This window comes from Mandrillus leucophaeus, unplaced genomic scaffold (assembly GCF_000951045.1).
Source record: "Mandrillus leucophaeus isolate KB7577 unplaced genomic scaffold, Mleu.le_1.0 Scaffold1233, whole genome shotgun sequence".
NCBI classification, from domain to species: Eukaryota; Metazoa; Chordata; class Mammalia; order Primates; family Cercopithecidae; genus Mandrillus; species Mandrillus leucophaeus.
Window position 1 is genome coordinate 336,565 of NW_012100688.1, and position 20,730 is coordinate 357,294.

The 20,730-nt window shown below is 47.0% G+C and overlaps 1 protein-coding gene and 1 pseudogene across 1 annotated transcript in view; one reads left to right on the top strand and one right to left on the bottom strand.

The window, feature by feature from the left end:
• KSR1 (kinase suppressor of ras 1) overlaps window positions 1–20,730 on the top strand; it is a 178,528-nt gene that overhangs the window by 58,149 nt on the left and 99,649 nt on the right. The gene's annotated exons all lie outside the window — the stretch shown is intronic.
• Window positions 1–20,730, bottom strand: part of LOC105533255 — a 40,911-nt pseudogene that overhangs the window by 12,149 nt on the left and 8,032 nt on the right.

The following is a 20,730-nucleotide window of genomic DNA, read 5'->3' on the forward strand; positions in this document are numbered from 1 at the left end:
CCCCCTCCCCCCACCTCCAGGCTGCATTTTTCTGTGGTCTGAGTGTTGGTTCAGCTCCCTAGGGGATGCTTTGGGCTCTGCAGGTGTCATGGGTCATGGAAACCCCCCAGCCCTGCCCAAGCCTGAGGAAGACAGAGGGGAAAGCTTTTTCATAGCCTGACAAACAGGTATTTCCTGTCAGCCCCCAGCTGTCAGAGAAATCGGTCCCTCTGGTAATTCAGAGAGAAGAGCCCCACACATGCCAGCCTCCCACCCCCCAAATCTCAGGATCTGATGAAAAAGGACAGCTGCACTGTCCAGTAGATATTTCTGCAATAATTGAGATGTTCATTCTGCTTCTCCAGTGCGGTAGCCATCAGCCACATGTGGCTACTCAGCACTGAGGCTGTGGCTAGTCCATGTTGAGATGTGCAGTGTAAACATGCTTGGTTGATTCAGAAGACAATATGAACAAAAGAATGTAAAAGATCTCTTTACGCCAGGCAAGGTGGCCCACGCCTATAATTCCAGCACTTTGGGAGGCTGAGGCGGGCGGATCACGAGGTCAGGAGTTTGAGACCAGCCTGACCAACATGGTGAAACCCCATCTCTACTAAAAATACAAAAATTACCCAGGCATGGTGGCGGGGGCCTGTAATCCCAGCTACTAGGGAGGCTGAGGCAGAAGAATTGCTTGAACCCGGGAGGCAGAGATTGCAGTGAGCCGAGATCCTAGTGCCACTGCACTCTAGCCTGGGTGTCAGAGCAAGACTCTGTCTCAACGGAAAAATATATATATATTTAATGTTTTATATTGATTTTTGTATATTTTGTGTGATTATGTGTTGAAGTGATACTTTGAGTATGTTTGGTTAAATAAAATAGATAATTAAAATCTTTTTTGTTTGGCTTTTTTTTTTTTCTTTGAGATGGAATTTCACTCCTGTTGCCCAGGCTAGAGTACAATGGTGCAATCTCGGCTCACTGTAACCTCCATCTCGCGGGTTCAAGTGATTCTCCTGCCTCAGCCTCCCCAGTAGCTGGGATTACAGGCATGAGCCACCACGCCTGGCTAATTTGTATTTTTAGTAGAGAAAGGGTTTCGCCATGTTGGTCAGGCTGGTCTTGAACTCCCAGCCTCAGGTGATCCACCCACCTCAGCCTCCCAAAGTGCTGGGATTACAGGCGTGAGCTACCATGCCTGGCCTTTGTTAGGCTTTTAATATGGCTACTAGAATATACCAAATACATCTCTTGGATAGTCTTGTTCTAGAGTATAGCCTGGCAGCTGCTGCCCTGCCGTAGAAAGGGCTATCTTGGCTTCAGAGGGGAGAAGTGAAACCCATCTGGGTACCTCCCTAATCTCCCACGTGCCCCAGTCTCCTGCTCCCCAACCTGCCACCTTGGTTACAAAGAAGCAAGTGCCCTGGGCAGTTGTTCACTGTGGCGGCCACCCTGGTAATACATTACTCTGGGGTCTTGGGTCAGCAGGTTAGGTTACTAAGGGAGCTTCTGTTGGGGTGGAGTGGCTGGTTAGGGTGGACTTTGGAGTCATGGACATAGGTTTGAATGTGTCTAACTGGACAGAGGAAGCCATGAGCCCTGCATGGAATCCTGGCTCTGAGCAGTTAGAATAATGGTTACCATTGACTGGGTGCCTATGGCCTGCCAAGCCCTATGCTGGGAACTTTTATCGTCCCTCTGAATCCTCCCACTGAGCTGGAAGGTGCTGTGATACCCATTTTGCAGATGAGGATCATCGAGGGCTTAAGTTGTAACATACTGGCCTGGAGTCCTGCTATTTGGAAGTGGCAGGAGCTTGTAGTGAAGCCCCTCTCTGACTCAAGGTCATGCTCTTTGCCCCACATCACTCCTCTCTGGGCTTAGTGCCTCTTCTCTCCAACCCTCAGTTTCCTGATGAAAACAAAGGGGACTGGACACTTGCTCATAGGAGGTGCAGGAAGGGCAGGGACAAACACAGGCTTGAGATTCAGCCTGTCTTCACTGGGCCCTCTTTCCTAGGTTTGGGCCTGAATTTAATTTAATTTAATTTAATTTAATTTAATTTAATTTTATATTTTATTTTGTTTTATATTTTATATATTTTATTTTATTTTATGTTATTTTATGTTATTTTGTTTATTTGAGGTAGAGTCTTGCTCTGTCACCCAGGCTGGAGTGCAATGGTATGATCTCGGCTCCCTATAACCTCCACCTCTCAGGTTCAAGTGATTCTTCTGCCTCAGCCTCCCAAGTAGCTGGGATTACAGATGCCTGCCACCACACCTGGCTAACTTTTTGTATTTTTAATAGAGATGGGATTTCACCACATTGGCCAGGCTGGTTTCGAACTCTTGACCTCAGGTGATCCACCCACCTTGACCTCCCAAAGTGTTGGGATTACAGGCGTGAGCCACCGTGCCCAGCCTGGGCCTGGATTTTAAACAGACCTGGCAGAGAAGCCAGGTGCAGAGTGGTTGGGCAGCCAGGCCTGATGCTCCAGTGGATCCTCTGCAGTGTGAGCAAGGAAAGCACAGTTTCCTACACCCCAGGCATTTTTCTGCAACCCTGCTTTCTAGACCAAGTGGCTTTTAAATACCAAATAAATATTAAAGAAGCCAGAGCAGGTTGGGTGCAGAGGCTCAGGCCTGTAATCCTAGCACTTTGGGAGGCTGAGTCAGGAGGATCTTTTGAATCCAAGAGTTTGAGGCCAGCCTGGGCAACATAGGGAGAGTTTGTCTCTGTTTTAAAACAAACAAACAACAACAACAAAAAACAAACAAAAAAATAGCTGGATGTGGTTGTGTATGCTTATAGTCCCAGCTACTCAGGAGGCTGAGGTTGGAGGATTGCCCGAGCCCCGGAACTTGAGGCTGCGGTGATTTGGGTTTGTGCTATTTGGAGTTTGTACTCCAGCCTGGGCAACAGAACAAGACCCTGTCTCAAAAAAATAAATAAATAAAAATAAAAAAATAAAAAGGCCAGAGCCCTTCATTGTGTGTGAAGGGCTATGTTGGAGGAGCAGGGGCAATACCCAGTTTTGGCTTTAATCTCCTTACCTAAGGGTGGGCAGACATGGCTCAGAGGTAGTGGAGTTCATCATATAATCCTAGTTTTTGGGACCTGAGGAGTGTAGTACCCTAAGTACCAGCACTTCACCTTGTCCCTCCTCTTGGCACTCAGGGGAACTGGGGAATCTCTCTCTTCACACAAGTTCACCTGGGCCACTGCCTGGAAGCTTGCTGCAGCTTGCCCGGAGAGAACTTTTCTGGTTTTCCCTTTTTCCGTGGACTTCTGATCCTTTCTTCTGAGGACTGTCATTTGTGGCAGAACCAAGACTCTAGGAAAACCATCCCTGATTAGTGTGGGAAGGCGGCAGGGCTGCCCCACCAGGGCTCTTCCTGACCGTGATTATCCCAGTGACCTCTGCCACATCACTTCACCTCAGCGAGCCTCAGTTTTCCTGATCTCTAAAAGGGGAGTGTTGATGGTGATAAAACATTCACTGAAGAGTTGTAAGGACCGAGTGAGTAGACATAAAAAGGCTTGGTTGCCAGTAAAGCATGCGGTAGCAGCATGAGTGGTCATTTTGTGTAGTTGAATGGATGGTTTTTAGACACAATGAAATTGGAAAGAGTGTGGGAGCTAGAGAGAAATCCAAGTCCTAACACTGAAGAGCTGAGTGACCTTAGCTTAAGTTTATTTAGGTAACTTAACCTCCCCAAGCCTCAGTGCCGTCATCTGTAAAATAGGGCATTTAAGAGGATTTGAGTGAGGCTGCAGTGTCGTCCGTTCGGAGCAGATGCTCTGTTGCTGGTTCATTTTTCCAAATGCATGGGCTGGGGGTATGATGTGCTTGGCAGAAGGCTATGAAGAATGCTTATCTAGTGTCTTTTAAAAGTGTACAGATAACCATTTCCTGGCTCAGTTCTCTCCAGCAAATGCACTTTAATCCTCCTGTGAGCATCCCGCAGTGCCTTCCAGGCACACTTCTGAGCCAGAGTTATCTCGGTATGGAGTGCCGCACCACCCAGGAGCCATGCGGCATGTTTCCCATTCCTTGATTCTCACAACTGTCTTGAGAGCAGGGAGAAAGCTATTATCCCCATCTGAGAAGACGGAGTCTCAGAAGGTGGGGATGAGCCTGCACACTGCACACAACTCTTGGAAAAACAATCTAGAAGCTCTAAAAACACCTTTGCTGTCTACTTCCTCTGCTGTTTACTTCTTTCTTAGGAAAAAAGTGAGAAGGATGAGGAGTTTCCTGGCTAGAGATTCTAGGGCATCTTGCTCTTGCCGAATGTTTGGCTGTGAAGAGGTAGGCCAAGAAACGTGGGGATAGCTGGCTGGGGCTGAAACACTGGCAGGCAGCTGACTGGACTGTCATGACATCTCAGAGCCCCAGAAGCCTCTTACCTTTCTCCCAGCCTGAGTGCTGTGGAGGTGCACTCACTCACTGGTGCGGGGAGGTGGAAGACCGGGAGGGTGTGGAGGGTGCGTGCTGTGCATCGAGGGCTGTGTATGTACTTGACTGGAAAGAAACTGAACAGTGCCAGCAGGTAGGGAGGGAGAGCATCCTTGGTCACTTGGAGTCTGGAACTGAGAAAGACAGGAAAACAGCCTGCTCTCTGGAGCAGTTAGACCCCACTCAGGAGGGGCCTTTGGAGCATTGGACCAAGTTTCCTGCAGGACCTGGGACGAGGTGGGAGTGGGATGCTTCTGGGCTGGCAGGGCTGGGCTGTGGCTGCTTGGTTGAGGTATCTCCATAGGGAGAATGTGTGATTTAGAGGTAGGTTGGTCAGCTTAGGAAATGGAGGTTCCTGAGGCAAACTTTTTCAGTGCCCAAGCAAGGTTGCCCAGGTGAGAGGGCTCTCAGGGTCAGACTCCTCTGCATCCTGTCTCACTGTCGAGACCATTGCTGTGATGAGCTGTAAGCATCCAGGTTTGTTTGCTCCCTGCCACACATGTGGCAATTCTTAAAACTAGTTTTTGGTGTTAGGATAAGCACACCCGAAAAACATCTGCTTAAGTGTAAGCTTGCTCACCAGGGAGAATACACTGATTGATGTGGACTTTCTAGGATAGCAGAACCCAAGTGGCTTTGTGCAATTGATAGCAGTCATGTGTATGTTAAGTTAGCTTGAGCCGACTCTTCAGGGCTGGGGTAGACCAGATCCTGAACCCCTTGTCCCCTCATCAAGGTCCTGATGTGCCTCCAGCCTTTGCTTTGATGACCCCAGCAAAACTCCCTGCTCTTTCTCCCTGTAGTGACTTCTTTGTTGCTTTCTGAGCTAGGTTAGGTTTCCATCACTAATCTGTGGAGAAAATGTGTACATCCCAAGCCATTTCCTCCTTCAGAGGAGCTTATGATTTTGGCGTGGAAAATAGAGATGAATATACGCGAAGCATCTGGGGAAGGATGAATTGCTGTACCCTTGCCAGTTTCCAGTGGAACATAAATGTGAGCATTTCTTCTCAAAGAGGAGGATGCCAGGCATCCTGGAGGGGTGATAAAGTGTCATAGGATTCAGGTTCAATCAAGATGTATTGAGAATGGCCAGGTGCAGTGGCTCACGCCTATAATCCCAGCACTTTGGGAGGCCGAGGCAGGTGGATTACCTGAGGTCACAGGAGTTTGAGACCAGCCTGGCCAACATGACGAAACCCCGTCTCTACTAAAAATACAAAAATTAGCTGGATGTGGTGGTGCACACCTATAATGCCAGCTACTCGGGAGACTGAGGCAGGAGAATCGCTGGAACCTGGGCGACGGAGGTTGCAGTGAGCTGAGATTATGCCACTGCACTCCAGCCTGGGCGAGAGAGCAAGACTTCGTCTCCAAACAAACAAACAAAAAGATGTATTGAGAACCTATGGTAGGCTAGGTTTGTTTGGATCTAGACATCATTCCTTTTCATTTTTAACTTTCTGTTTATATTGTAAAATATTATACAGACTCAGAAAAGTACATAAAACATAAATGTACAGCTTGGTGAATTATCACAAAATGAGCACCCTTGTAACCACCGTCCAAGAAAAGGAACCCTGTCAGAGCCCCCGAAGGCTCCCTGATCATAATCTCTTCTCTTACTGCCACACACAACGTTAGCTTGACTTTAGTAGTAGTTGTCTCCCTGCTTCTTAAAATAACTATTTACCCAAAATATGAATCCCTAAACACTGTAATTCAGTTGTGCCTGTTTTTTGAACTTTCTGCAAGGATAATCATGCTGTATATATTCTTTAGTATCTGGTTTCTTTCATTCAACGTTGTTGTGAAATCCGTGCATTTTCGTTGTGTGTAGCTGTCATTTGTTCATTTTCATTGCTGTGTGTTATTCGATTGACTGATGAGCATAATTTTTGTATCCATTCTCCTTTTGAACATTTTATTTGTTTACATTTTGAGGATATTCCTAAAAAATGCTGTGGGCTAGATGTGGTGGCTCGTGTCTGTAATCCTGACACTTCGGGAGTCTGAGGCAGGAGGATCACCTGGGCCCAGGAGTTCAAGACCAGCCTGGGCAACATAGCAAGACTCCTTCTCTCTAAAAAAAAAAATGCTGCCGTGAGCATTGTTGGACATGACTCTCGGTCAGCCTGTATTGTGTATATGCATGCACACACTTGTGTTGGGTGTACCTGGAGGTGGAATCACTGCATCTCATCCCATCTTCATATTAACCTTGTAAGCCGATGGGGAGAGTGGCTCACCTTAGCACGTGTGTGTCTGCTGGCACCCCAGGGAAGCTTTGCTTACTGTCCTATTACTATACCCCTTGAATTGTCTCTGAGCTTCTCTTGGGAACACATCCTTTTCCAGGTGTTGTGAGGAATTAGAGCAGTAAAGCTTGCTTGCTGCTTACATTTAACCCCTGCAAGGGGGAATACAGGAGTTGCATGTAGCCAGTGTGGGGGGCTGGTGAAGAAGGGTGTAGGGCTGTGTTGGGGCACAGCCTGCTCATCACACAGGTTCTCCAGAGTGGACCTGAACACCCAACCCCTTTAATCTTTGGTGTCTGCCTGCAGTGTTTCTTCCCAAGTGGGTTTGGTGCCCTTCCAGCATGTTGAGTGGAGAATGGTCAGAAAGGCTGAGGCTTCAGCCGAGTCTCCGGGCCACTGCTTGCGGTGCAGCTAAGCTCTTAATGTGTTTTCATAATCAAAGCAGAAAGGTCCCATTGTGGCACTAACGCCTTTTCCATAAAGCACTTTTTGTTTCCTAACAAAATTCCAACTCGCAAAAGCAAGTCAGCTTAGCAAAAACACAATACCAATGAATGGCCATTTGCCACTTGCAACAGCTAGGCGAGCTCCCAGTAAATAACACTCTGTCAGCCTGTGTTTTATTGGGGCACCCCAAAGACATGAAAATACTTTGCAGGCTACTTGGAGGAAAACAGTGAGATATTAGCAGTCATATTTATCACCCGGGAATTATAACCTGATATTAAGGGGCCATTTAGGGTTTGTTTGGCTACATATTTCAGAAAATTAAGTAAGGCCGGGGACAGTGGCTCACGCCTGTAATCCCAGCACTTTGGGAGGCTGAGATAGGTGGATCACCTGAGGTCAGGAGTTCAAGACCAGCCTGGCCAACACGGTGAAACCCTGTCTCTATTAAAAATACAAAAAACTAGCTGGGTGTGGTGGCGTACACCTGTAATCCCAGCTACTCAGAAGGCTGAGGCAGGAGAATCTCTTGAACCCAGGAGGCAGAAGTTGCAGTGAGGCAAGATTGTGCCATTGTACTCCAACCTAGGCGACAAGAGCAAAACTCCATCTCAAAAAAAAAAAAAAAAAGAAAAGAAAAAAAAAAAGAAAAGTAAAGTAACACTGGAAGTAAGGGATTCTTTTTCTTATGAAACAAAAAGCCCAGAGGCCGACAGTCTTAGGGCTCCATGTTACTGCCTCCTATCTTTTTGCTTTATCATCTTCAGCACAAAGCCTCATACTCCCAAGATGACTGCAATATCTCCAGGCTTCACATTTGCATTTCAGGTAGGAAAGTGGCTTTTGTCAACTGCCTCTTATCCATTTTAATGAGGAAAACTAACTTTCTGGAAGTACCAAGCAATAGGCTTTCCCTTACATTTCACTGGCTAGAACTGGATCACATGGCAACCACTGGTTGTCAGGGTGGCTGGGAGCTGAGCACATTATTATTGGAACAAAATCAGGGATTCCCGAGGTTAAGGAAGGAAAACGAGGATGGACATGGGAAGGCAGCTAACAGCAGGTGCCATGATTCACTGGATAAAATAGATAGGAAACAAGCTGTTTCATAGAAAGTGAATTTATATTGGGTAACTGAAACATATTCCTGTAAGCACCAAAATGTATTTTAATCATTTTAATTGCAGTCATGCACTGCAGTGTCAACAACAGACCACGTGTATGATAGTAATCCCATAAGATTATAGTACTGTACTTTTACTGTACCTTTTCTGTGTTCTGATATGTTTAGATTTGTCTTACAAATGTATTATAGTCGCCTACCATACTCATTACTCTATGATGTTCACACAAAGCCAAAATCACCTAAGACACGTTTCTCAGAATGTATTTCTGGCATTACACACCGCATGACTGTAGTTTGAGAAGACACATTTTCTTCTAAACAACTTAATGACTTATTCGCTGTTGCTGGGAGCCTCAGTAGGCTCTATTAAGGTGTGGTTTGAACGGCCACTTTGCCTCTCCTATAATGGTCCCAGAAAATTATGCTTTTTAAATCTTGGGTCTGCTTCGTAGTTTTTTTGTTTTTTCCCACTTATCCCATTATTGCTGTCAGGTCTTGTGGCCTCTGTGCATTTACCTCTAGAAACCTGGTTCTTTTCACCTTAAAATGTTCTGCTTTACTATAATCTATGGATGGGAGAAACCAGAGAACCCAACGTGGTAGAAATGCATGCGGATTGAGGGAGGAGGCTCTGGGTGAAACCGTAGACTCTCCTCTAGGTTAGGTAGGGCTTTCATGAGCAGGCTTAGTCTGTTTTATCAGCTCTGCTCTCTTCTGGCCTATCACATGAAATAATTTGCCTTTTTTTTTTTTCCTTTTTTTGTTAAGGGAAGGAGTTTGAAATCTTCTCCAGTCAAGGCAATATTTAACAATTGGCTCTCCATGGCTGATGTAATGCTAATTTTCTCATCAGCATTCAACATAGCTTCCTCCTTACCTCATCTGTCTTTGGGAACGTAGCCCCCATTTTATAAGCACAACCTCTAGAAAACCTGGTTTTATCTAATGAAGAGACCTATCACATCCAGGAAGTTGCCAAAGGAGAAAATCAAGAAAAGGTAGTTGTGTGACGCTGGGCTAGTTACCTGATCTCTGTTTTCTCATCTGTGAAAGAGCAATCGTAATGATTGCCTTATGGTCATTGTAAGAAATGAGGAGGAGTTAAATGGAATAGTGCCTAGCATGTAGTAAATGCTCAAAAAAGCTATTATCATTAATATTATCATCACACACAGATGGGGTGTGTTCAGTGTGGGACTGGGCCACCCTGGGAGGGCGTTTGGATGGAGGCCAATGTGAGCCATATTTACCTGATGAGAGAGATAAATCCATTGTTGGAACAGATGTCTTCATGTGCCTTTGTCCTCACTCCCTTTCTATGATAGTGCAGAGTCTCCCTCCCCGTCCTTCTTCTCCCCCTTTCATCCTTTCTTCCTTCCATCATTTTCATATCTGATTTCAAGAGTAATGTATGTTCCTTGTGGAAAATTTGAAAGCCATAAAAGAAAATTGAAACACTCTTAAAAATCAGAGAACTTTTCAAAGCTGGGATCATCCTGTACTTTTTGCTCTATAGCCTGCTTTCATTTTTTATTTTCTTTCTTTCTTTTTTAATATTTAAAGAGATACATTCTGAGCCAGATGTGAAGACCATGACCTATGATGACTTCAGGAGGTCCTGAGAACATGTGCCCGAGGTTGTTGGGTTACAGCTTGGTTTTACACATTTTCGTGAGACAGAATGACCAGTCTAAACATTAAAACAGAGATCTTAAGACAAAAGAGACTCTTTGTGGCAATAAGATACCAAATTCCAACCTGATTCTAGTATAACATCACATGACAGCAGGCCCTGAAAGAAAGAAACAAAAACAAAAGTATTTTATCCTCAAATAGATTTCTTTGATATATTTTGAAATGGCCTGGCAAAGCTGTCTCTTGTGGGGGAAATTTACATTCTGTAGAGAATCCCCTTCCCTTTCTAGGTAATTTTCTGATCCCGAAAAGATTAACTGAGATCCTAGCGCCTTTTAAAGGTCTGAATGGGAAACACTTGCCATCTATTGCCTTTAAGGGTGGCTACCTTTGAGACTTCATCTACATAATAAGAACCTTGGGCTCCACAACCCCTTATCTTAACCCAGACACTCCTTTCTATTAATTCCAGGTCTTTAATAACTCTTTTTCTTTTTTGTTTTCTTTTTTTTTTTGAGCCAGAGTCTCACTCACTCTATGGCCCAGGCTGGAGTGCAGTGGTGTGATCTCAGCTCACGGCAACATCCACCCCCTGGGTTCAAGTGCACACACCATGCCTGGATAATTTTATACTTTATTAGTGGAGATGGGATTTTGCCACGTTGCCCAGGCTGGTCTCGAACTCCTGATCCTGAGCTCAAGCAATCCGCCCACCTTGGCCTCCTAGAATGCTGGGACTACAGACTTGGGCCACTGCACCTGGCCGATAATAATTCTTTCATTTTTGTTGGACAATAAACTACGAGCATTATTGAGTACTGCTCCTGTGTAGCATTTCATCAGATGAATTTCAACCTGGAGTTGGAAGAGACCACTGAGGATTGAAGATAGATTGTTTTCCTGGGTGAGCTCAGGGAATCGACCCTTGGCCCACTTCTGTATTGTAAGACTTGCTTTTTTCTAACTAAGGGACTGAGTGCATTGCGGTTGGGTCCCTATGGTATGTAATTATGGGGGTTGTAAGCTTGGATTTTAAGTGGAAGATTTGGGGCCTGGGATGATTTCAGATATAGGCAAGAATGGAAAAATAATGATTGTAAGCTAAAGCAGTAACACGATTCAAGCTATTTATTCATTTGGTCATTATTGAGGACCTGCTGTATGCCACCACATGAGGCCAGATGTCCTTGATATGGAAATAAATAAGAAGACCTTCTAGTTTCAGACAGCATCTGTCTCAGTGAGTGAAGACTTAAAAAACCAATTCATGCGGGAGGCTGTTAGAGATGCTCTCACTGAAGTCTATCCTGTCCCTAAAAGGAGTCTGAAGGAGGGGGTTGGCAAGGGGGGAGCTGGCAAAGGCTTTGTAGGGAGTAGGACGTTCTAGGTGGAGAGAGCCTCTAAACAAGGCCCCAGAGGTGTGAAACAGCTTGGATAGATTAGCTTAGCAGCAATGAAGCAATAGCTACACCTTTTCATTTCTCAATCCATTTAATACTGGGTGGAGTAGTTGCACTTATGAAATTTGGCGTGAACCTTAATATTCTTAAAGTGAAAGAAAAAGGCAGAAGGTATGTATTTCGAAAGCATCCTATAGTTTTCTTTCTGTCCTTTCTCTGGGAAAATGTAGCTCTCCCCTGGAAAAACGTAGCAGTGGTTTCTGTTAACTCTGGTGTTTGCTGTCTGCCTGCCGGCCCAGTGCCCATTCGTCATCTGAGTGCCCCCTCTTTACAAGGCACTGTGCCGATGGGGCTCAGAGCCTGACCTTGCTAGGCTCTTGCAATCTGGGGAGGTGGACATCTATGTTGATAATTGATGTTCTGTGCCGACCAGTTCTGTGGGAAAGTGGAGGTAGGAGCAAGAACTGTGTTGGCAGGAGTCGGGAAAGCTTAAGGCTGCCATGCTCAAAGGAGAGGGTAAGTGATGGACACTCCCTAGACCCTCCTCCCTCTCCACCAAAGGCATAGCCTTCATAGTGCTGGAAATGATCCATATCCCTCCATTGTGCTGTGGTGGGAAAAAGACAGGGAAAGAACCCTCCAGGGAACTGGCGTTTGTTGTGGCCTGCACTGGCTGGGTCCTGGAGTAGGATGTGTGCATCATGAGCCCTGCATAGCACACTAGCGGTGAGGAAGTGACTGTTCAGGTGTTGGGTGATGTGTCTAGGGTCACATTACCTAGGAGAGTGGCAGAGCTGCACTTGCTGCAGGCTTGCTTGACCCTGAAGCCTTAAAAAGACCCTGAAGGGTATGGTTCCTCTCACCATACCGTGGGCTGCAGAACTCACTTCTGGGCCTTGTAAGGCCGCTGGTGGGTAGTGGTGACAGTGGGAGGAGTAATACCTGAACAGAGGCTGCCCTAAATAATGGCTTGTGGTGGTCAGCGCCTGGAAGCCCTGGGTGTGGTTCCCTGCAGAGAGGAGTTCTGAAGCCTCAGAAATGAGGTTTTTGTTTTGTTAAAATTGTCTTGGGCACCCGCTCTCCAGTTGCAGGTCAAGGCCTGCCCTGTGGCTCAAGTGTGGGGCCACATGGAGGTTGAATCAACTGCTCCCTTGGTGCTCCCAGGGGTGGGAGGACAGGAAATCCCTCCAGGATTGTTCAGTTCAGCAATACTCCTCCCCATACCTGTGTTACAGCTGAGGAAAGGAAGCCCCTTCAACCGCAGGCATTTGGTGATTCTATCATGTTGGCATGGTTTCTTCTCTGACCTGGCCATGGTGTGTTTGGTGCCAAGAATGGGCAGCCTGAGTGGTGATGGTCAGTCAGTCCCAGGACCCCAGCTGTCCACGTTCTCTGCACAGCCCAGCCTTGGATGCTTGCTTGTGGGGCCTGCAGTGTGAGTGTTTAGAGCTGACAGATTTGTGGGGGATTTCTGCCACTGTTAAAACCAAACCAAAAAGCAAGGAGCTCTACTGAGCTGTATGATTATTTAAGTTACAAACTGAGACAGGTTGTAGTGAGGGACCTAGAGTCTAAGACCAAAGGAAAGTCCATGGCACAAGCTTTGAACGTGGGCTGCACCACCTAAGAGCTGTGAGCTTTGGGAGGAGCTCTTCATCCAGCCCAGCTGGGAGTGGGGATAGTAAAACTGTTTCCCCAGCCGGGAGTGGGGATAGTAACACTGAACCTGGCAGGGCTGCTGTTAGACCATGGGTACTCGGTGCAGCAGAGTCTCTGTCAATGGCAGGGGTGACGCTTTGCAGATGGGAGAAGGGAATAAACTGTAGTTGGTGTCAGGCCCTTTGCTGCACCCTTTATACCGAATTATTTTATTTCACTCCATAACACCTCTGAAATAGGCTACACTGTTCCCATTTGACAGACACCAAAATGAGTTTCAGAGAGTTTCTGAAACTTGTCTAAGTTCAGTAGGAAATGGAGTTTAACTTTCAAATTCTTTCCACCTTGCCATGAGAAAATTTCCATTCCTGTAGAAGATGGCCTTCTATAAAGGGCACCAAAGGGATTTAAGTCACACCCTGGGACATATTCCTAGACCCAAGTGGTTTCTGTATCTTGTTATAGACCAGACAGTAGCAAATGCAATAGGTAAATTTATGTGCCTGTGGAGGGGGAGAATTAATTTTTTCCCCTCCCTGGACATTAACTCTGGAAAGCTTAATCTTCTAAAGCTTAATCTTTAGAAAGGGCTCAGAAACTCTGCTTGGTGTGCATAATAAGTGCTGTGTCCCCTAAGGCATTTGTTAGATAAAACGAAAATTAAATAAATAAATAAAATGCTAATTATGCCGCCAGCCCTGAAGTCTCCTTGTCTCTGCTGGCTTTTCCGTGCAGAATGGGCACAGTGGAGCTTTGTTCTTCCGCCCCTTTGTCCGGACGAGGCCCCTCTGGGGCTGACTCACAGGCAGGGAGGCCAGGCCATGCCCGCCCAGGTTTCCCAGGCCCCACTGCCTCCAGCTCTCACTGGCCTCCTTTTCCCGAAGGTGAGGCGACCCCCTTTCAGTGGATGGGAGGGGTGCTGCCTTCCCCCTTACCTATTTCTCCCAGTGGCAAAAAGGGACTGAGAGTAGGTAGCTGGAGGGTGCGGGAGACGGTGTGATTCCCTGTTTGCCAGTTGGCCTAACTGGAATCTTCCTGAAATCAGTGTATCCCTGTGAGCAGACAGCAGGCACTAACTATGGGCTGTTTGGCCTTGGGTTCGCTTCCTGCCTTGGGCAGTCTGTGGAATGGAAGCCTGGTCCTTAAGCACTGGTGGCTATCACCAGCAGGAAGTTTGTTCAGCACCATGGTTCTGAACCCTGTCCTCGTGTTTGAGTCACCTGGGTGCTTTTAAAAGACATCCATGTCAGGAGCACAGCCCTGGACCAGCTGACTTAGTACCTGTGGAGTGGGAACTGGTCCAGGCATCTCTGTATGTATACCCGCTCCAAGGGATTCTGATACATAGGGAGGGTGGAAAGCCCCTGGTTAGGATACCCGAGCTGAAAGGACTGCCCAGGAGTTGCTCGTTCCACCCTTCAGTTTACCCATGAGGACAATGAGTTGACAAATGTCACTGTTTTTTTTTTGAAACAGGGTCTAGCTCCATTGCCCAGGTTGGAGTGCAGTAGCACACTGGAGCCCCGACTTCCTGGACTTAGGCAAGCCTCTTGCCTCAGCCTCTTGAGTAGCTGGGACCACAGACATGAGCCAGCACACCTGGCTAGTTTTTGAGTTTTTTTGTAGAGATGGGGTCTCACTGTGTTGCCCAGGCTTTTCTCAAACTCCTAGGCTCAAGTGATCCACCTGCCTCAGGCTCTCAAAGCATGAGGATTACAGGTGTGAGCCACCACGCTTGGCCAGCAAAGGGTACTCTGATGGAGGCAGGTGGGTTAGAACCAGGTCTCCTGAAGTCTGAGCTCCCAAAGCACTGCCTGTTGCCCTGTTAATCCACACTCTCATGGCTATGGGAAAGGCAGGCAGTTGGAATTATGATGTTGATGATAAAAATGTCTGCTCATCACCCATGCTGGTAGGGAGACCAGTTTTAGTTCGGTTTAATTTCTCTGTTCTTTCCTTTCCCTGGCACATATTTACCATCACATCTTTTCACATGACATCACAAGTATTGATTTTCTAGGCCATGAGTTCTCGGAGGGCAGGTTCTGGGTAATGGCTGGGTTTTTGTTACGGTCATTGTTGTACACTGGTACCTGGCCAGAGCAAGCTTTCAATAAATGTTGTGGAGTGGAAAGGTGGATACCAGATCCCGAGCCTTGAGCCTGGCAGAGCGTCGCTCTGAGCCCCTGGGTTAAGTGGGTCAAGGCAGCTACCCTTTGCACTTGGGCAAGTTCACATGAAAAATCCGTAGACAGGCAGAGTCAGGAAAAACAGAACTGAGAAGGGGCTATGAACTTGATCCTAGGAATACTGGCTTACCTAAAAATAAACAACCACACGATCCTCCACACAACTTCGGCCCCCGCTCCCCATGGCCCTCCCGCCCAGCTCGCCTTTGCAGTGAGCAGATCCAGTATACATGTCACAGCTGGAATCTGGCTTGTGTTTGGAAATAAACAACTTGGCCCCTCTCTCTACCTGGGATTTTCCTTTATCAGGAGATGCTCAAAAGCCACCACCCGAGATGAGGTGTTTCTTTCCAGCAGAGATGAGATGTTCTTTTCAGCAGCCTGCCTGAGAGCTCCAGGGAAAAGAGGGAGGATTTTGTGGTGGGACAAACACCTTTACAATGTCCTTTTCTGGTTGGTATTTGGAGAGGGCTTGAGGGAATAGGCTGGATATGAAATAATTTGAGGGGTGAAAGCAGAGGACTAATCCACCAACCCCCCAGCAAGACTACAGTGGGGGAAAGTCTCTGTCTTGTAGGGGGAGACACCATAGATAGAGAGCAATGGGTGTACCGCTCTGAATGCTGGCTGCCCAGTTAGGTTGCTTTTTGCAGGGTGGCCTGTCCTCAGGCAGCAGCCAGGCAACATTTTGGGGAGATTAGCTCAGGGGATTCCTGTGTTTCTGCTATAGCTAGTTCAGAGTACTAAGAAAAAAAAAAGCATCCTGCAACCATCATGTTAGGTAGAAACTGGCAGTTCAGAAATGCATGGGGAGGAGCCTCCTCTCCCACACAGGGCCCTGGGGAGTGTAAATTGGTACAACTACTCTCAAGAGAAACTTGACTAGATATGGTGAAGTTAGGGATACACATACCCTATAGCCAAAAATTTTACTTCTAGTGTCTGTACTGGAAAAACTAGCATGCAAGTGCTCAAGGAGAAACAGATGTACATTGTAGCATTTTTGGTGATGATGAAAAGCTAGAAGGGACCTAAAAGCCTATTAGCCAGGAAATATATCAATAAATGATGGTTTACACAATGTAGTACTTTTCACCAGTTCCATCTGACTTACATGAACCAGCCCAACTACATTTAAGAAAAACGTTGGTAGAAAGGTTGACGAATATCTGTAGTAATTATACCATTTCTGTAAGGTTAAAACAAAACAAAACAAAACAAAACAAAAACAAAGAGAAAGATACCATTTTTTGTGTTTGAGTTATTTAGAAAATGAGAGACATGTTGCTGCCATCAAGTTGCTCACAGTCTGATGGGGAAAATTGGCAAATAAATAGCTGGAGGCTTCCAGATACAGAATGTTGATGTTATTGACCAAGTTCCTTGTCTTGCAAGATATGACCAATTTGGAGGGGATATTAGATAAAATGGAGTTCAAATAACAGTAACTCAAACAAGTTAATTTTTCTTACACATAAGAGAAGTCTGGATGTAGGTAACCCAACATCAGTGTGGTGGATCCACAAAGTCATTAGGAACTCAGGATCCTTCCAGCTTACCCTTCTGCCATTCCTTGTCCTTATGTTCCTAGATGGCTGCTGGAGCTCCAGCTATCACATCAGCTTTCCAGAGAGCAGGATGGATGAACTGGAGAAGGATGTGTCCTGTAAATATTCCTTTTCAAATTACACAATGTAGTACTTTGTGGCACTTCTATTTATGTGTCATTGGCCAGGTATTAGTCACACAGCTACACCTACCTGCAATGGGCCAGCTAAAACCTCAGCATTCTGTTAGGAAGAAAGGAGGGTGGAAAGTGGGAGGCCACCTCTAGATGATGAAAGATGAGATAATGAGTTTGGGTACCTCTGGCCCATGCAGGCTGGCCATCCATTTGGGGGTTAGATTGGGGCTGGAGCTTATGAGAGGAATGGGGTTCAGAGTTTTCTAAATTGGGAGGCATCAGCATGTAGGTGATTGTGGGAGTCCTGGGAAGGAGGCTGCTGAGTTGTCAGAAGGGTAGGAGAACTGGGAAGCTAGAGGTGGGCATGTCTGGGAGGAGAGACCACCTGGCCAGATGCCCCAGTGAGGTCAAGCAGGATGAGGGTGGGAGTGAGAACATGGACTCTGAGGGCTTCTGCAAGAGCAGTTTTGGTGGAGTAGAGAGACTAAGGTCAATGGAGGAGTAATATTGAACAGCTGAGGAAATGTGTCAAGATCTTTGAACTTGAAGGAAATGAGAGAGAGAAGGAGGAGTTGAAGAGAAAGTATTTCTTAAGGCCAGAAAGATTTGAATGCAGGTTTGGAGGCTGAAGGACAGCTAGACCTCCCCTCCCCATCCCCTTCCCAAGGAGGGAGGTAATGATGGGAGGTGAGGATAGGCAAATCTAGCAAGTACAGGCCAGTGGCCTCCAGTGTCTCTGCAACAGGGATTGTAGAGCATGAAACTGGTGAGATGCTGCCCCAGGAATTGGGGAAGAGCAAGGAATTAGATAGGATCAAGTCAAAGAGCTGCTAAGCCAGAGGAAGTAGGTCAAAACCTAGAACTTTGGATGTCCCCAACCCACCTGCACATTGAGTTTCCTCCAGTAGCAATTACAGGAGCAGAGAAGAAGAGATTACCCAGGATTAGAAGGCTGCAGGCAGAGTGGCAGGAAAAGGCAGGGAGGGGGGCTGTGAGATCCTGGAGTGGCAGTGGTGTTGTGGAGTTCAAGCAGGGTATATTATATTATGCTATAAGGTGGAAGAGGGTGGGGCACATTTTAGAAATATTCCCATTAGAAATGGTAAGAAAGAAAAAAATCTTGTGCCCATGAAGTTGTAAATGTCAGAGCATTGTCTCATCGTTACTGAAAATGTGATCATTCCAGACACACAGAACTGTGCTGTCAGTCACCCGCATCAGTGCTTCTGTATATTCTGAGTTGCATTAATTTGCAGGCCACTTATTTAATATGAAACTGTGCCTGCTTGTTCCTTGGTAGCAGACCTGGGAGCCAGGTGGCCTGGGTTCAGATTCCAGCTCCGCCTCTTACTGTGTGAACTTGGATGGGGCTGTGTACTGTCAAGCAGGTTGTGCACTGCACAACGTGGTGAAGGGTTCCTGAAATCCAGACTACCCTTATTGCCACGAATATGCCTTTTGTGGGTCTGTGCTGTGTATGTGCAGAGGATGTGAGGCACTCTTTCACCTTGCACAAAGGCACTGCATGGGTTGGTTCTGGCTCTGGCTTTGGGCAAGTTACCTCTGCGCATCAGTTTCTTCTTTCGTTGGGAGAATAAATGAGTTGCCACATGTAATGTACTTGGAACAGTGCCTGACACATGGCTAAGAACCATGGTAAGGATTAGATGCCGATTATATGTAGTAGCGGAATGAGCTGAGCCTCCTGGGTCTCCTCTGAAGGCTTACCTTGAGTTTCCCAAAGCCTGGCATTTAGGAGAGGATATAGCTCTCCACCCCTTACAGTTTGGTCACTGAGTTTGCATTTTTTCCCCCAAAGATTACAAAGATTTCCAAAGGTTCTCTCTAAACCTTAAGCTTTTCCAGGTTGCAGCTGCTTAATCTTAAGGCAGATGACCTTGGTGTTCCTGGTGCCTTCTTCGTCCGAAAGAGGATGAGGTAGTTGGGGCTAAGGACACCCCGGGTAGTCTAGCAAGATTTGCCATTCAGACATTTGCGTAAATCTTCTCCCTAAACATCAAACTGGAGAAATACAGGTGTGCTATAGGGAGAATGAAAACAGCCCTTTCCAATTTGGGACAGTTTGCTTGAAAGGTGGGGCCTTACCCCTGTGGCATCCGGATCTGTTCGGTAACTGCAACCTTCTTCTTTTTTTTTTTTTGTCTTTCTTTCTTTCTCATGGTTCTTGTATGAATTCTAATGAAGAGACATTACATTCAGAATTATAGCACTCATAGTGATAATTTTCAGAAGACTATAACAACTTCTTTGCCACTTAAGGGGTACAAAGGGTGCAGCTGTTTCTCTGAATGAATTCTTAAATAAATTACTACTACTGTGTCTGGAATTGGTGGTTCTTGGTCTCACTGACTTCAAGAATGAAGCCGTGGACCCTCGCGGTGAGTGTTACAGTTCTTAAAGATGGTGTGTCCGGAGTTTGTTCCTTCAGATGTTCAGATGTGTCTGGAGCTTCTTCCTTGTGGTGGGTTCATGGTCTCGCTGACAGGAGTGAAGCTGAAGACCTTCGTGGTGAGTGTTACAGCTCTTAAAGGCAGGGCGTCTGGAGTTGTTCATTCTTCCCAGTGGGTTCGTGGTCTTGCTGGCTTCAGGAGTGAAGCTGCAGACCTTTGCAGTGAGTGTTACAGCTCATAAAGGCAGTGTGGACCCAAAGAGTGAGCAGCAGCAAGATTTATTGCAAAGAGCAAAAAAACAAAGCTTCCACAGTGTGGAAGGGGACCCGAGTGGGTTGCCGCTTGCTGGCTCCAGCAGCTTGCTTTTATTCCCTTATCTGACCTTACGCACATCCTGCTGATTGGTCCATTTTATAGAGAGCTGATTGGTGTGTTTTGACAGAGTACTGATTGGTGCATTTACAATCCTTGAGCTAGACACAGAGTGCTAGACAGAAAAGAGCTCTAAGTCCCCACTAGGTTAGCTAGACACAGAGTTAGCCACAGAGTACCAGTTGGTGTATTTACAAACCCTGAGCTAGACACAGAGTGCTGATTGGTGCGTTTACAATCCTTGTGCTAGACACAGAGTGCTAGACAGAAAAGTTCTCCAAGTCCCCACTAGATTAGCTAGATACAGAGTACCAATTGGTGTATTTTCAAACCTTGAGCTAGGCACAGAGTACTGATTGGTGCATTTACAAACCCTGAGCTAGACACAGAGTGCTGATTGGTGCGTGTACAATCCCTTAGCTAGAAGTAAAAGTTCTCCAAGTTGCCACCAGACTCAGGAGTCCAGGTGGCCTCACCCAGTGGATCCCGCACAGACTGCAGTCGGAGCTGCCTGCCAGTCCCCAGCGGCGCCTGCAATCCTCAGCCCTTGGGCGGTTGATGGGACCGGGCGCCACGGAGCAGGGGGCAGCGCCCATCGGGGAGGCTCCACTGCAATGGGGGAGCTCAGACATGGTGGACTGCAGGTCCCCAGCCCTGCCGCGTGGGAAGGCAGCTAAGAATTTGAGTGCAGCACTGGCAGCGGACACTGCTGGGGGACCCGGGGCAACCTCCGCAGCTGCTGGCCTGGGTGCTAAGCCCCTCACTGCCCTGGGCAGGTAGCGCTGGCCAGCCGCTCCATGTGCGGGCCGTGGAGCCTGCACTTGGACCTGCTGGAACTCGTGCTGGCCTGTGAGCGCTGCATGCAACCCGGGTTCCCGCCCGCACCTCTTCCTCCACACCTCCCCGCAAGCAGAGGGAGTCGGCTCCCGGCCTTGGCCAGCCCAGAGAGAGGCTCCCACAGTGCAGTGGCGGGCTGAAGGGCTCCTCAAGCGCCGCCAGAGTGGACGCCGAGGCTGAGGAGGCGCCGAGAGCAAGGGCTGCTAGCACGTTGTCACCTCTCATTACACTCGAATTTTCCTATTTGTAGCTGTGTTACAGGTTA